Raw genomic sequence first — 14,791 nt, forward strand, 5'->3', positions numbered from 1 at the left:
GACAGAGATTCTGAACCACCTCCGACTCAAACTGACGACCCTGGTCCGAATGCAAAGTCTCTGGAACACCATGAATCAGAACAAAGTCCTCAAACAGACAACGTGCTACTGTCTGTGCTGACTGATTAAGCAAAGCATACAGGTTAACAAATTTGGTGAAGTAGTCCTCGACAACCAACACATACCGGTTTCCTTTTGAAGTCACAGGCAGCTCCAAGATGTCCATAGCCACTCTTTCAAATGGCCGTACTGAATGGGACCCACCCATAGGTGCACAGTGGGCTGGAACCGGACCGCGCCGTGTCTGACATGCCTTGCACTGCTCACACCATGCTTTGATGTCCCTGTACATAGAAGGCCAGTAACAAAATTGTCTCGCCCGTTCCCATACACGCTCCGAAGAAAAATGGGCAGAAGCTGGGGCCCCATGCAGCTGCAAAAGAATGTCTGATATTAGAATAGAGGGTACAACCATTTGGACAACAGGGCCACTTGTGAGGGGACAGAAAACTGAGCGGCATAACAGTCCATCAATAATAGAAAGACGGTTGAATTCAGTCCAAAGCTTCCGTAAGCACTGAGAAGCTTCTTGTATTTTCCGCCTGGATGGTCTTTGGGATTGCATCACCCAGCTCAACACAGTATTAATATCAGGGTCAGCATGCTGCATTGCCCTAATGTCTGATAAGCTGTGTGACAAGACATTCATGGAAGACATGCTGTCTGAATTGTCATGCGAGTTGACAGCAGTCGCATCTCCTGCCGAATCAGTGACTTCAGAGGAACATGGAATGGTATCCATTTGACTAGAACTCACCACATTCACTTCCAGTACCTCTTTAATACTGGCCTCTGCCTCGTTAGGGCCAGGTGTCTCAGGGCGGCGAGAAAGCGCGTCCGCATTCTTATGGTTTTTTCCATCTTTGTGTACAATGACCCAATTCAATGGATCAAGCTCCAGAATCCACCTCCCTCTTCTTCCTGTTGGATCATCATCAATGGACATACGCCGAAGTGCCAAGAGTGGTCGATGGTCTGTGATAATGGTAAATGAGGCAAGTCCAATGTAATGCTTGAATTCCCTTACTGCCCACACGATAGCCCACAACTCACGATCAAATGTGGACCAACGCCTCTGTGTGGAATTCAATGCCCGGCTGGCGTATGCGACTACATGTTCGAGTCCATCTCTATCCTGGGAAAGAACTGCACCGACGGCCAGGTTGGATGCATCAGTGTAGATTTTAAAAGGCACACTGAAGTCAGGCATTACCACTACAGGATCAGATGACAACACACTTTTCAAAAGGTTAAATGATTTGTCGCACTCAGCATTCCACACAAAGGGCACATTTTTCCCGACTAGATGGTTTAGTGGAGCAGCGAGTTTAGAAAAATCCTTGACGAATCGTCTGTAATAGGAACACAGTCCCACAAATGCTCTCACCTCAGAAGGAGAATGGGGAATTGGCCAGTTCAAGACTTTCTCAGTGTTCTTTGGATCAGGATGAAGACCTTCTCGAGAAACGACATGGCCAAGAAAGACCACGTGATCTCTGGCAAGGTGACATTTGCCTGGATTTAGTCTCAAGCCAGCAGATTGTATTCTTGAGAACACCTCTTTCAGGCTAGCCAGGTGTTCTTCAAAAGTTTTGTTATAAATTAAAATGTCATCGAGATATACCATGCAGATGTGCCACGGGAGCCCTCTGAGGACAAGCTCCATCAATCGTTGAAATGTGGCGGGGGCGTTGGATAGGCCCATCGGCATGGACCGCCACTGATAGAGGCCCTGTCCCGTTGTAAAGGCCGTCTTTTCTCGGTCCTCTTCAGCAACTTCCACCTGCCAGTAACCGTTAGAGAAATCTAGCGTGCTGAACCACTTTGCACCCGATAACGCATCCAGTGTGTCATCCACACGGGGTAGAGGATGAGAGTCTTTAATAGTTGCACTGTTTAATCGCCTGTAGTCTACACAAAAACGCCATGTGCCACACTTCTTTTTCACCAAAACAACTGGTGACGCCCAGGGACTACAGCTCTCCTCAATGACGCCATCTTCTAACAGGCCAGCCACTTGTTTCTCTATCTCAGCACGTTTTTCAGGGGATGCACGATATGCACGCTGTTTGATAGGAGTCTGCTCACCAGTTCTGATGTGATGTTTTACTAGTGTACATCTACTGGAATTCCGTTTGGAGGAGCTGAAGATGTCATTGTATTCCAACAGCAATGCTGAAAGCGCAGCTCTCTCAGATTCAGAAATAGGTGACTCATCCAATGACACAGGAGGCGCGACCCTGGAAAAGGTCGCTCCAGCTACGTTAACAGGAGCATGAAACAGCTGAACATCTGAGTCATCAACTGTGTAAAACTCACCCAGGTGCATACCTTGTTTCAATGAAATGTCCTGTCCAGTAGGATTCAAAACCCGAGCTTTTGTCAGTCTGTTGTCAACCATGGCAACTGTGTGAGCAACCACTAGACCGGAAGAATCCGCCACATTAGGTTCCAGATAGCCAACAAAGTCACTCGCCAAATGGGCTGCGTTGGGTGTACACACTTTAACTGCCACAACTGACTCACTGAGGGGTGGCAAGTTCATAGCGGTGGCCAGCGACACATTGCAGCACAGTGGAACAAAATCTTTGCTGGTAAGGAGAGGAACTGAGATGTCCCACAGTTGTAGCTTAGCATGGCCTAGGTCCAGTAAAGCATGGTTCCTCAACAAAAAGTCCCAGCCCAGCAACACAGTCTGTGTGGTTTCTCTTAGCACATGAAATACATGCTGCCACGACTCAGTTCCCAGCTGAAATGTTATTGTGATGGTGCCGAGTGTATCTAGCATTTGTCCATTCACAGCACGGGCTGACACATAGTCCTTTTTCAGTGGCCGATTACGAAGTGTTGGAATTGACATACGGAAATCGGCACTCATGAGAGATACACTGGAACCAGAGTCCACTAACATCTGAACCTCCACACCTTCAATTACTCCTCTCACATACGACACCAGCTCCTGGCTAGCATCCACAATCACATTGATGTCTTTTGAAATTGAGTCACCATCATCAACATTGTCCATTACAGGGCCCACAGGCAGCATAGCTGGTGTTTGGGCCGCAACATCAGCTAAAGTCCGTTTCCCGGCCCATTGCGGCGCTCCACTCCGCCAGGAGACATGAAACGCACTCCCCGCTTTCTTGAGTCATCCTCATAGCTGTTCCATCTGCGAGGCCCGGGGCTAGGGCTGCGCCTGGCAGGGGACTGAGCAGAGTATGAGTCTTTATAACCACGAACATCCATACCTGATGTACGCTCATCGAAGTGTTGGAACGATTTCCTCTCAGGTGAACGGCCCCTCCGCGCGCTGTCAAAGACACGTGACTGGCATCCACGGCCCCCGCAGACACACTGGCACATTCCACTCGACTGAGAGCGGCCTCCATTCCACTCATCCATTGCTCTAGGACTCACACTGGATTTCAGTCTTTGGTTTTCATCACCCAAGCGCCTCAGTTCCATTCTCATATCTCTCATTTCTTCTGTCAATCTATCCACTGCTCTGTATAGTCCTCCATTATCAGTCACAGAGTGAACAGCAGCCACTGCACCACCATCATTATTACCATATGCACCATTAACAGGCATGTAATCAGTCTTTATTGAGTCTCTGGCATTTTCGCACCGACCTGCAATTATCACGGCCTCCTCCAAATCTGTTGCTCCCTGTTCATGGCATTTAGCTCTGAGCACAGGATCCAAACCGGCCAAGAAACGACGAAACTTTTCCTCTCTTTGGGCCTTGTCGCCATATTCAGGGAAAGCCTCGTCCACTAACCTGCTCATTTCAGCCGCATACACCTCCAAACTCTCCCGCGGAGCACGAGGGCGGGCTGATAAACTGGCTCTGAAGCGATCCATAAACTGCCTCTGGCCGAAAGCCTCCTTTAGTCTTTCCTTTACAGCTGTATAGTCAGCCTGAACAGTTTGAGGAAGGCTGTCCCACAGAAGAAATGCTGCGTTGCTTAAACGTGTCGGCAGAATCCTCACTAGCTCATAATTAACCGACGCAGGACCATCTCCCTCTGTGAGCGCTCTGACGGCGACCTCGAACTGCCGTGCCCAGCACAGAAAGCTCTGCTTCTCGTCACCAGAGAACGGCGGCGGTAGCTCGATTTTCACGTGCCTGTTGATCTTGTCGCGGTCCCGTCTCGAATAGAAATCATCATCGCCTTTACACCACATGATGGCCGCGTCGACGTTGAACCCGCGCGTGCTAAACTCAGTTAATAACTTTCCACTGTAAACTAACTAGTTAAACACCCGTCGTAACACTGGACCACGTAAACGCAAATAAATCAAAACAACACCGCTGCCACCAATGTGACCGAGCGTTTAGACAGGGTTCGCCTAACACTTCAGAAATAAGAAAACAATAAACGATAACCGTTTGGAACTCTTCTCCACTTTATTATAACACAGATCACCAACTCCCAAAAGAAAACCCGCGACACTCCAGTACAAGCGCGCGCATGACCCATGCCAATCTACGGCAAGCCCCGAGGGGAAAAATACATACACACATATACTGTACAACGAGCGCCAGTACATCAAGAATTAGTGCATCATAACAGAGTCCAACAAAGTCTGTTACATTCATATAATCTATCTATTTTCAATTTTCGATAATTTAATGTAACTGTAATATGTAATAACTAATCATATTCATGATTAGTTATTAAAATTCCCTATAGATCATTTGAGCTAATGTTCATGTAATACCCAATGCCGTTACACCATGTATATATTTCTCAAACCTTCAGGTTTGTGCATTAGGCATTAAACTTCTACAATCAATTTAACCCAAAACAGACTCTTATTCAAACTCTCTCTGTTGATTTTGATTTTTGCATCACATAACCAGCTCCATATGTATGGCTTTTTCTGATGTAGTAAACTTGCTTGGTGTGAATGCAGCACAATGTGTGAGCTACCATGTCATAATTTCGAGATGACGTTCTACTCTAAAATCTTCAAGTCTTCTCAGACGGAGAATATTGGTTCCATTCATGAAACAATTTCGCCAAAATGGAAGGAAAGCCGTTCTCACGGTAGACAGACTGTGGATGGTCAACTTTACAGGAACGACACTGTGTACTGGTTATAATCCACCGCGAAAGGAAGATCGGAGAAAAAAAAACACATGTCGCCAATGAACGCAATAAGATCACCTATAATCACCTACTTCACGTATTTAAAATGTTAACTGTATATTCATTTGAAAAAAAGTGCTCTCACTGTTGCATTATGTTTTCTTTTCTTATTTGTTTGTCTGTCATTGATTAGCCTATGTATTGCATGTATGTTTTATATTCACATCATATAATAGGCTACAGATAGGCCTACTTATAATAAATATCGAACAAAACTACACAGAATGTCACACGTAAAATTAGTAAGCTGGAATGTACGAGGCATTAACCACATTAAAAAACTCAAGGCAGATATATGTTTATTGCAAGAAACACATCTTTCAGAATCAGGGCAATCGGGTGAAAGAGACAAATTTAGCCGTCTAGCTCCATAGACTCCCATTCATTTTGCACTCATGGGCGATTGCCCCCAGTGGAACTCTGGTGGAACTACAACCAAAATTCAGTACAATAGGACTTGGCGTGCTGGATGGCAGAGTCAGGCTAAATAATTGCGCAGATATTAACATAAATACATAATATTCAATCAAAATAAACATGAATAAGACTTATTCTCCAAATTAATGTAGAAACAACAAAGTGATTCAGATTCATTGAATCAGATTAGACCGTTAGCTAAAAAAAATCTCAAAAAAATGACCAAAGAGTTTCGATATTTTTCCTATTTAAAATGTAACTCTTCTGTAGTTACATCGTGTACAAAGACCGACGGAAAATGAAAAGTTGCGATTTTCTAGGCCAATAAGACTTGGAACTATCCTCTCATTCCTGCGTAATAATCAAGGAACTGCTGCCGTACCAGCAGCGCAATGATATTACGCAGCGCCTGAAAATAGTCCCCAGCTAGTTAACTTCCAACGTGACCGGCACTAAGTTTGTAATATCATTGCGCTGCTGGTACGGCTAGTAGCCTACAGCCACTATTACAGATATAAGTTGACCAACATTACTTCCCTAATAATAGCTTTGGATTGGCCATGCCGTGGTTTCCCACGTGGTTTCTAAACACTTGTGACACACACACATTTAGATTGATCAAGCAGCATTTGCTGTTCTAAATGGAAATTCACTTCTTGTCTTTGCAAACCACGTACACTTGTCTTGAATTAGTGCCAAATATTAGTCGACACTAATCTGACGCAAAACTTGTGGTAACATACAGTACGAATCCGTTTAATCTACTTTGTCAGTCGGAATAAAATCAAATGTAACAATTTATTATGTCAGGTAAATGTATCAGCCAATTTCATAATCAGTTCAAAGATAATAAATACAAAACATCAAATGCTCTGGAATAAAGAGAGAACATGCTAACCTGACATTATAAAATACATGATGCGGAGTGTCTTGCATATACACTCCCTTGGGAATTTGCATTCAGAGTTTAGACCTTTTGGGAGCAGAATGCCATTTGCCTGGAAGACACACCATGTGTGCAAGTTATCTCTAAACTCTTAAGAACTTTATTACCCTTTGGTTTACCAGTCGCACTGAGACATTTCAAATGATACCAAACATGTATAATACTGTAAGATAATTATTCACATTAAACCATATAGATTTTTGGGTGAATTTTGATCAGCATGAGAGAGAGAAGGAGTGAGGGAAGAGGGAAAGAGATGTATTCTGAGGTGAGACTTGCGTCTCAAATGGTGATGCTAACTTCACAAGAGAGAGTTAACATGTTAATTTTCTTTATTTTCTCACTGAGTTGCCCTCTCTTCCGTCTTACAATATAAGTTTGGCTTTAATAAGATCTTCCCAATAAATAGGCGTGAGTCACTTCATGTTACCAACAATTCTCTGATTGACAGCTGCAAAGTATACCATCTACAGTTACAGCAGTGTGTTGTTGTTTTTTAAGTTTGACACTAGAGGGTGCTGTGACTTATTTTCCAACACAATTGATTTGTGTGAATGTAGTTAGTTTGGGATATTTGCTGGATTTAGGGCAGTCTCATAACATTAGCTGCCACTTTATAGTCAGTATTTCAGTAAATTCTCAACCTTTATTAGAAAAGTAAAGATTCAGAAAAGAAGTTTGACTCAATTTTCAATCCATCAGTTGAGAATCATTACGAGAAAGAATTTCAGTTTATTTCAGAGTTTCTACAAAAATAGAGTTTCTACTTGTGTTCAGTTTTGTTTTTGTTTCTCTCACTTTGTCTCATTGTGAAGTGGTATCATCTGTACACATTCTGTTTTCAATGTTTAATGTGTTTTTTAAGTTTAACGCTTCCCAGACAGCAACATAGTGTCAGCCCAGATCTGGCCCACATCTGGAACGTGTGCAATCCAGGTGTACCCGATGTGGGTCAGATCTGGGCCGACAATATGTTGCTGTCTGGGTTGTTTTTGTTGTTTGTTTAAGAAATATTTTCTTGGGTAAAAAAAAAAAAACTTGGTGTAAATAGTTTTGTCTCAGAATTTGCTATTAAATTTCACAATTAATTACAAAGAAACAGCAAGGAACACATTCAATTACACATTACATTTTGAAGTAGAAAGACTGAAATAGCATTTTCTAGTAAAATGTACTCCAACAATATTTGGTTTATTTATAATTATAAAATAAATTTGCAGTGTACATCAATTCTCTAATTATTTTAACATTTTGTTATTAGGATGAGGGAAGAGTTAGAACCAGTAAGAAATAAAACAAGCATTTGTGACAACATGCCACAGTCGTGGCTTCAAGGTGTTTTAAGAAAGTTACAGAAACTAGAATTTACTTTCTAGTTGGTTATTATTGTCAGACAGACTGGACAATATCGCAGTAGGAAATTCCACAGCTAATATACACACGTTCTCCCATAGAGAGTCACAGGTGGCTGGAGACAGAAGCACACTTCAGTGCATTTAGATTGCACTGTGTGACACTGATGAATGCAACAAGACTCAGGGCCTCTTCTACTCAAAACTACATCATAGACTACAACAGACTGCAAGTGTCAGTAAAACCACGTTTGTAAAATCACTGCTGTGAACTACAGGTCACAAGGATCATCAACCCCGTGCAAAAATCTAAAAACTGAGCACTAGATAAAACCAAGATTTAAACATTGAATGTGATCATTTTGTTCACTTGTTTTAGGTTAATTTGTTTTAGGTTTCAAGCCTACGGGAGCAATAAGAAGTGGAGATATGCGACTGAACATAAACATACAAACTCACACACACACACATTTGTTTCACTACATTAGTGAGGAGATCCCATATTACTCCCAGATTAATTATATGTTCAATCATCTAACCCGATCCATACCCCTAAAAATAACCCTCAGAGAAACCTGTGCAAAACACTAGATTTGTGATTCTACAGATTTATATGGGTTTCATTAGTGAGGACATTATTGAATAGCGAGGACATATTGGACCTCATAAGTAACCTACACATGTATTATCATGTGACATTCCGATGTAAAGATTGTTGTACTGTACAAACTGTATTATATCCCCTACCCCTAAACCTATACCCATCACAGGAAACTTTTTTTTTTTACACATTTTTTACAATTGTAATAAAACTTTAATTGCTTTGTTTTTATACCAGTTTTACAAATAAGTACCAAAGTTTTTTTCAGGTTTTGCTTACTTCTGGGTACAAATGTGTCCCCAAAACATGGTTAAGTAGGTACACACAGGCAGTTACACACACGCATGCACGCACACGCTGGGCTTTCATGTTTTGTGGGGACATGACATAATGAATTTTATACTGTACAAACTGAATATATCCCCTAACCACCACAGAAACCGAATTTTCATAAAACATCCTTGTGTGATTTAGAGGCTGTTTTCCTCATAGGGACCAAACAAATGTCCCCGCAAGATAAAAAATGACAGATATTGCCATCTTTGTGAGGGCATTTGGTCCCTAAATGTAGAGAAAACCAGGACTACACACACATCCAGAGGAAGGAAAAATCAAATCTCTTAAACATCTCAAATGTTTCTCCTAGACATAAATGAGGTTACTTTAACAACAAATGGAGACTTTTGCTTGAGTCTCCTGCTTTTCACACTTTTCTCCTGGGACAAAAACTTGAACACTCTCACAACGGTCTCCTTTAAAATTCCAGAAGAGATTTCCTCAACATCACACTCTGTGCTCAGATTTTTCTCCTTAGCTACCCTAGTGAAAAAAATGTATACTTAAGCACAATTTATTCGTATGTATTTTACTATAACTAAATGTATTTGTGGCATGCTATAAATTATGATTAAATACTTAAAGTCTGTTAAATTCTAGAAACAAATTTTGTACTAAACGTATTTTAATTGTCCAAAATCAGTGCTGAACTTCAACTAAAGATGTATTTAATATACTTGTTTGTGCTAAAGTGGAACTATTCCATGTACACTTTACACTTTAAATAGCTACTCTTGTAAGTTTTGAAATGCAGAATTTACTCAGAATAAACTTCAAATGTATTTTGGTGACATTACAATTCAATCACAATTCACACTGTAAGAGTGTTGAACATACATTAATAGTATACTGATAACAACTCAGGTTATACTACCCTTTACTTTTAGTGAATTTAAAACACATTCCAATGGAATTCCAAGTAAACTTGAAGTGTACAATGGCATCATTATTGTGTGCTTCAAATACAATATAGTAATCTTTAAAAAAATAATGGAAAAGCTTAAGAATTTGCCATTACTGACGCCCCCAGTAACTCACTTATCTAGACAACATCAGTGATTCAATGGAAACAGATATATGTACATTGAATGTAGGAAACCCTACGGACTGGAGTAGAACCTGGATCTCTGCCAGGCACACTTGTTTTACCAGTTGCGCCACCACGCATATATGCCTCACGCAAAACTGGTTACTTTGTGTTCTTTCTATATGTACTGCTATAAGCAAACAGATTTTTCCATCAATGACAGCACAAATTATATGGATTTAAAGACTGAGAATCGCAGAGAAAAGTCTCAATATAGGCGCAGTAAGTGGTGTGTGAAAATAAACGCAAAACTGTAGAACATGAAAGTGCGTTAAACTGGAAGCTGTTGAAGAAATAAAGCCAGCAGACACAACAATAAATATAGCTGCAAGCAGCGATTACGGGCCCAAGCCGGTGGCACCGCCACCCTGGTGCCTTTAGTTACACTAAAGGCACCAGGCTGGCGCTGCCACCGGCTTGGGCCCTCCATCGCTGCTTGCAGCTATATTTATTTTTATATATATATATATATATATATATATATATATATATATATATATATATATATATATATATATATATATATATATATATAAAGCCGCCACCCCGTTGCCTTTCCGGTTCCTGTGCACGACGGGCAATAACGTAACCCCGCTTTGACTGTCGAGAAGAAGTCTGCTTTAGAGCTTGTATCAGTGTGAGTCTTTCTGCTCCCCTCAAAACACACACAGAAAAGGGGGGGCTGTCTGTGTGTGTGCCCTCCCTCCCTTCCTCCCCACACACACACACACACACAGAGAGAATGGCAGGGGGAACTCTGTCAGAGAGAGACAAAACCACATTCAAACCAAAATATCTAACTTCCTGTTGGTAAGAGCTAATGACTGTAAATGAGAAAGTTGTCCGGATCGATAAGCACAATATACAGACCGAGTTTTGTGACTGTAGGTAAAAATAACCCCACCACTTTAGTCAAAAGTATCTTGAAAGTAACACACTTCCTGCTGCCAGTTGGTGGCGCTATAACTTTGACTCACAATAGTCACATCCATGTGATCGCCCTCTTACAACAAACACACTGCTGAAGTTTCATCAAGATCAATAAATGTATGAAGATGTTATAACACATTGTGTTTCTCTTTTCTCGCCATAACTTCGTTTCCTCGCCACGGCCAAACCGTTCGAGATATCAAAAATCCGTCTGCAATTTAGCGTCCTCAATGTCTTTACTTCATGCTGACCGAGTTTGGTGGCGATAGGATACTTTTTCTTGGAGGAGTATATCAAATTCCAGGGGCATGCGTTTTCATACAACCCATAATAGCCGACTTCCTGTTGGACTGGCGTAAAACTTAGAGCACGAAAGTTGTTCGGCCCAATGATATCTAAATGTGTTCGGAGTTTCATACTAATTCATGCAAGCGTGTTTGATATATGGACAAGTGTTCGAATCCCATTCCAGGGGGCGCTGTCGAGCCCCCATGCCACGCCCAGGTACCAGCTTCAGCCTGGCCCTGATGGCCGTGGGTTCTGACCTGTGTGCAAAGTTTCAAGAGTTTTTGAGCACGTCAAGGGCCCCATAAGTGCCCGAGAAGTCGCACACAGCAGAGAAAGGGTTAACATAAAGCCCCCCTCCTCTCTCACACACACAGACACTGAGAGAGACAGGCAAAATTCTCAGATCTTCTCCCATTCAAACCAAAATATCTGACTTCCTGTTGGTCGGGGCTAATGAGTGTAAATTAGAAAGTTGTCCGGCTCGAGGAGAACAATATCCATACTGATTTTTGTTACTGTAGGTAAAACTAATACCCCATTTTTGACTAAAGGTGGCGCTACTGAGCTCCTCACCACGCCCGTTTCTGAAACGTTGCACGTATCTACTAGCTTAAAAATGTAATGTGTCTGTCGAGTTTCATCCAATTTCAAGCATGCTAAGAGTCTCAAAAACATCAGAAAAAAATATTAAAGTTTGATGCGTTGCCATGGCAACAGTATTTAAGATATCAATAATCCTTTCACAGGTCCACATCTGCCATGTGTTTACATTATACAGATGAAGTTTGAAGCAAATCGGGAAAAAATAAGAGGGTGATTTTAAAGCATTTTGAAAGTGACACACTTCCTGCTGCCAGTTGGTGGCGCTATAACTTTGACTCACAATAGTCACATCCATGTGATCTGCCTTTTACAATGAACACAATGCTGAAGTTTCATCAAGATCAGTTAATGTATGAGGATGTTATAACACACTTCCTGTTTCCAATATTCGCCATAAATTCGTTTCCTCGCCACGGCCAAACCGTTCGAGATATCAAAAATCCCCTGGCAATTTTTCATCCTCCATGTCTTGACTTCATGCACACCGAGTTTCGTGGTGATTGGTTGAATTTTCTAGGAGGAGTATTTTAAATTCCATTGCATGTGTTTTTTAAACTACGCCAAATAGCTGACTTCCTGTTGGGCTGGGGTAAAAAGTCAGAGCACGAAGGATATATGAACCGATGAGATCTATAAGTGTACCGAGTTTCATATTATTACACGCAAGCGTGTTTGATTTATGGACCAAGTTTTCGCACCGCGTTCCAGGGGGCGCTGTCGAGCCCCCCTGCCACGCCCGGGTCCCAGCTTCAGTCCGGCTCTAATGGCCGCGGGTTCTGACATTTGTGCAAAGTTTCAAGAGTTTTTGAGCACGTTAAGGCCCCCAAAAGTGCCCAAAAGGTAGTAATATAATAATAAATATATATATATATATATATATAAATAAATATAGCTGCAAGCAGCGATTACGGGCCCAAGCCGGTGGCACCGCCACCCTGGTGCCTTTAGTTACACTAAAGGCACCGGGCTGGCGCTGCCACCGGCTTGGGCCCGTAATCGCTGCTTGCAGCTATATTTATTTATATATATATATATATATATATATATATATATATATATATATATATATATATATATATATATATAAAGCCGCCACCCCGTTGCCTTTCGGGTTCCTGTGCACGACGGGCAATAACGTTACTCCGCTTTGACTGTCGAGAAGATCTCTGCTTTAGAGCTTGTATCAGTGTGAGTCTTTCTGCTCCCCTCCAAACACACACAGAAAAGGGGGGGCTGTCTGTGTGTGTGCCCTCCCCCCCCCCCCACACACACACACACACACACACACACACACACACACACACACACACACACACACACACACAGAGAGAGAATGGCAGGGGGAACTCTGTCAGAGAGAGACAAAACCACATTCAAACCAAAATATCTGACTTCCTGTTGGTAGGAGCTAATGACTGTAAATGAGAAAGTTGTCCGGATCGATAAGCACAATATACAGACCGAGTTTTGTGACTGTAGGTAAAAATAACCCCACCACTTTAGTCAAAAGTATCTTGAAAGTAACACACTTCCTGCTGCCAGTTGGTGGCGCTATAACTTTGACTCACAATAGTCGGTCATGTGATCGCCCTCTTACAACAAACACACTGCTGAAGTTTCATCAAGATCAGTTAATGTATGAAGACGTTATAACACATTGTGTTTTTCTTTTCTCGCCATAACTTCGTTTCCTCGCCACGGCCAAACCTTTCGAGATATCAAAAATCCGTCCGCAATTTAGCGTCCTCAATGTCTTTACTTCATGCTGACCGAGTTTGGTGGCGATAGGATAATTTTTCTTGGAGGAGTATATCAAATTCCAGGGGCATGCGTTTTCATACCACCCACAATAGCCGACTTCCTGTTGGGCTGGCGTAAAACTTAGAGCACGAAAGTTGTCCGGCCCGATGAGATCTAAATGTGCACCGAGTTTCATATTATTACATGCAAGCGTGTTTGATATACGGACAAGTGTTTGAATCCCATTCCAGGGGGCGCTGTCGAGCCCCCCTGCCACGCCCGGGTACCAGCTTCAGCCCGGCCCTGATGGCCGCGGGTTCTGACCAGTGATGCGCGGGTCAATGTATAAACAACCCGCACCCGACCGACGTTTTCAACTAACCCGCCCGCAACTCGGACCGCAAAAAAAAAGAAAGAAAATATTGTACCCGACCCGCTTCCTTTTAAAGTAGGCTAACTAAATGCTCATCGTAGCGTCATTGGGCCATAGACGTAGGAACTAGGGGTGCGCATTTTTCTGAATGCTGTATGATATAGCCTAGAGTTTAATAAAGGCTTGATTTATTCATTTTTTTCGTTTCATTTTCTTAACAATTAAGATGCTGCATGTGTTTATCCAGTCTAATCGAAGTGTGCGTCTCTCCCCCGACTTTCCCAACAAAAATCCCGCCCCCTCTCAGAAAATAGCTACATAAAACTGACATCACTGAGCTATATGCGTTTAAAAGTAGGCTATAGCCTGTTAAAATGGCACAAAGGCATTGCTCAGTTCAACGTGTTGGGAAATCGGGCATTTTGTCCCGCGTCAGCTTTTATTCAAAAGTTAATAACGCGCTCAACATTCAAAAGGTAAATAAGGATTTCCCACTTTCATCTCTGCCTGCAGACTGAGCTCATGCGTCATCCTCGCACCAGTTATTCATCCAATAAAGTGTAGGCTAGATACTAGACCTATGTATTTCATAGAAAATTGTGTCTAGTAGCCTAGGCTACTATATAAATTACAAAGGTTTAATTGGCATCTTTATTTCAAACGAACCGACCGACCGCGACCCGAATATCATTAAAAATATTTTTGGATGACTCGTAACCGCGGGTAACCGCGGATGACCGCAGGCACCCGCTCATTTTGGATCAACCCGCGCATCACTGGTTCTGACCTGTGTGCAAAATTTCAAGAGTTTTCGAGCACGTTAAGGCCCCCAAAAGTGCCCGAGATTTTGCACACAGCAGAGAAAGGGTTAAACTAAACTAGCCCCCCTCCTCACACACACA

This window comes from Phoxinus phoxinus (assembly GCF_949152265.1).
Source record: "Phoxinus phoxinus genome assembly, chromosome: 7".
Classification (NCBI taxonomy): domain Eukaryota; kingdom Metazoa; phylum Chordata; class Actinopteri; order Cypriniformes; family Leuciscidae; genus Phoxinus; species Phoxinus phoxinus.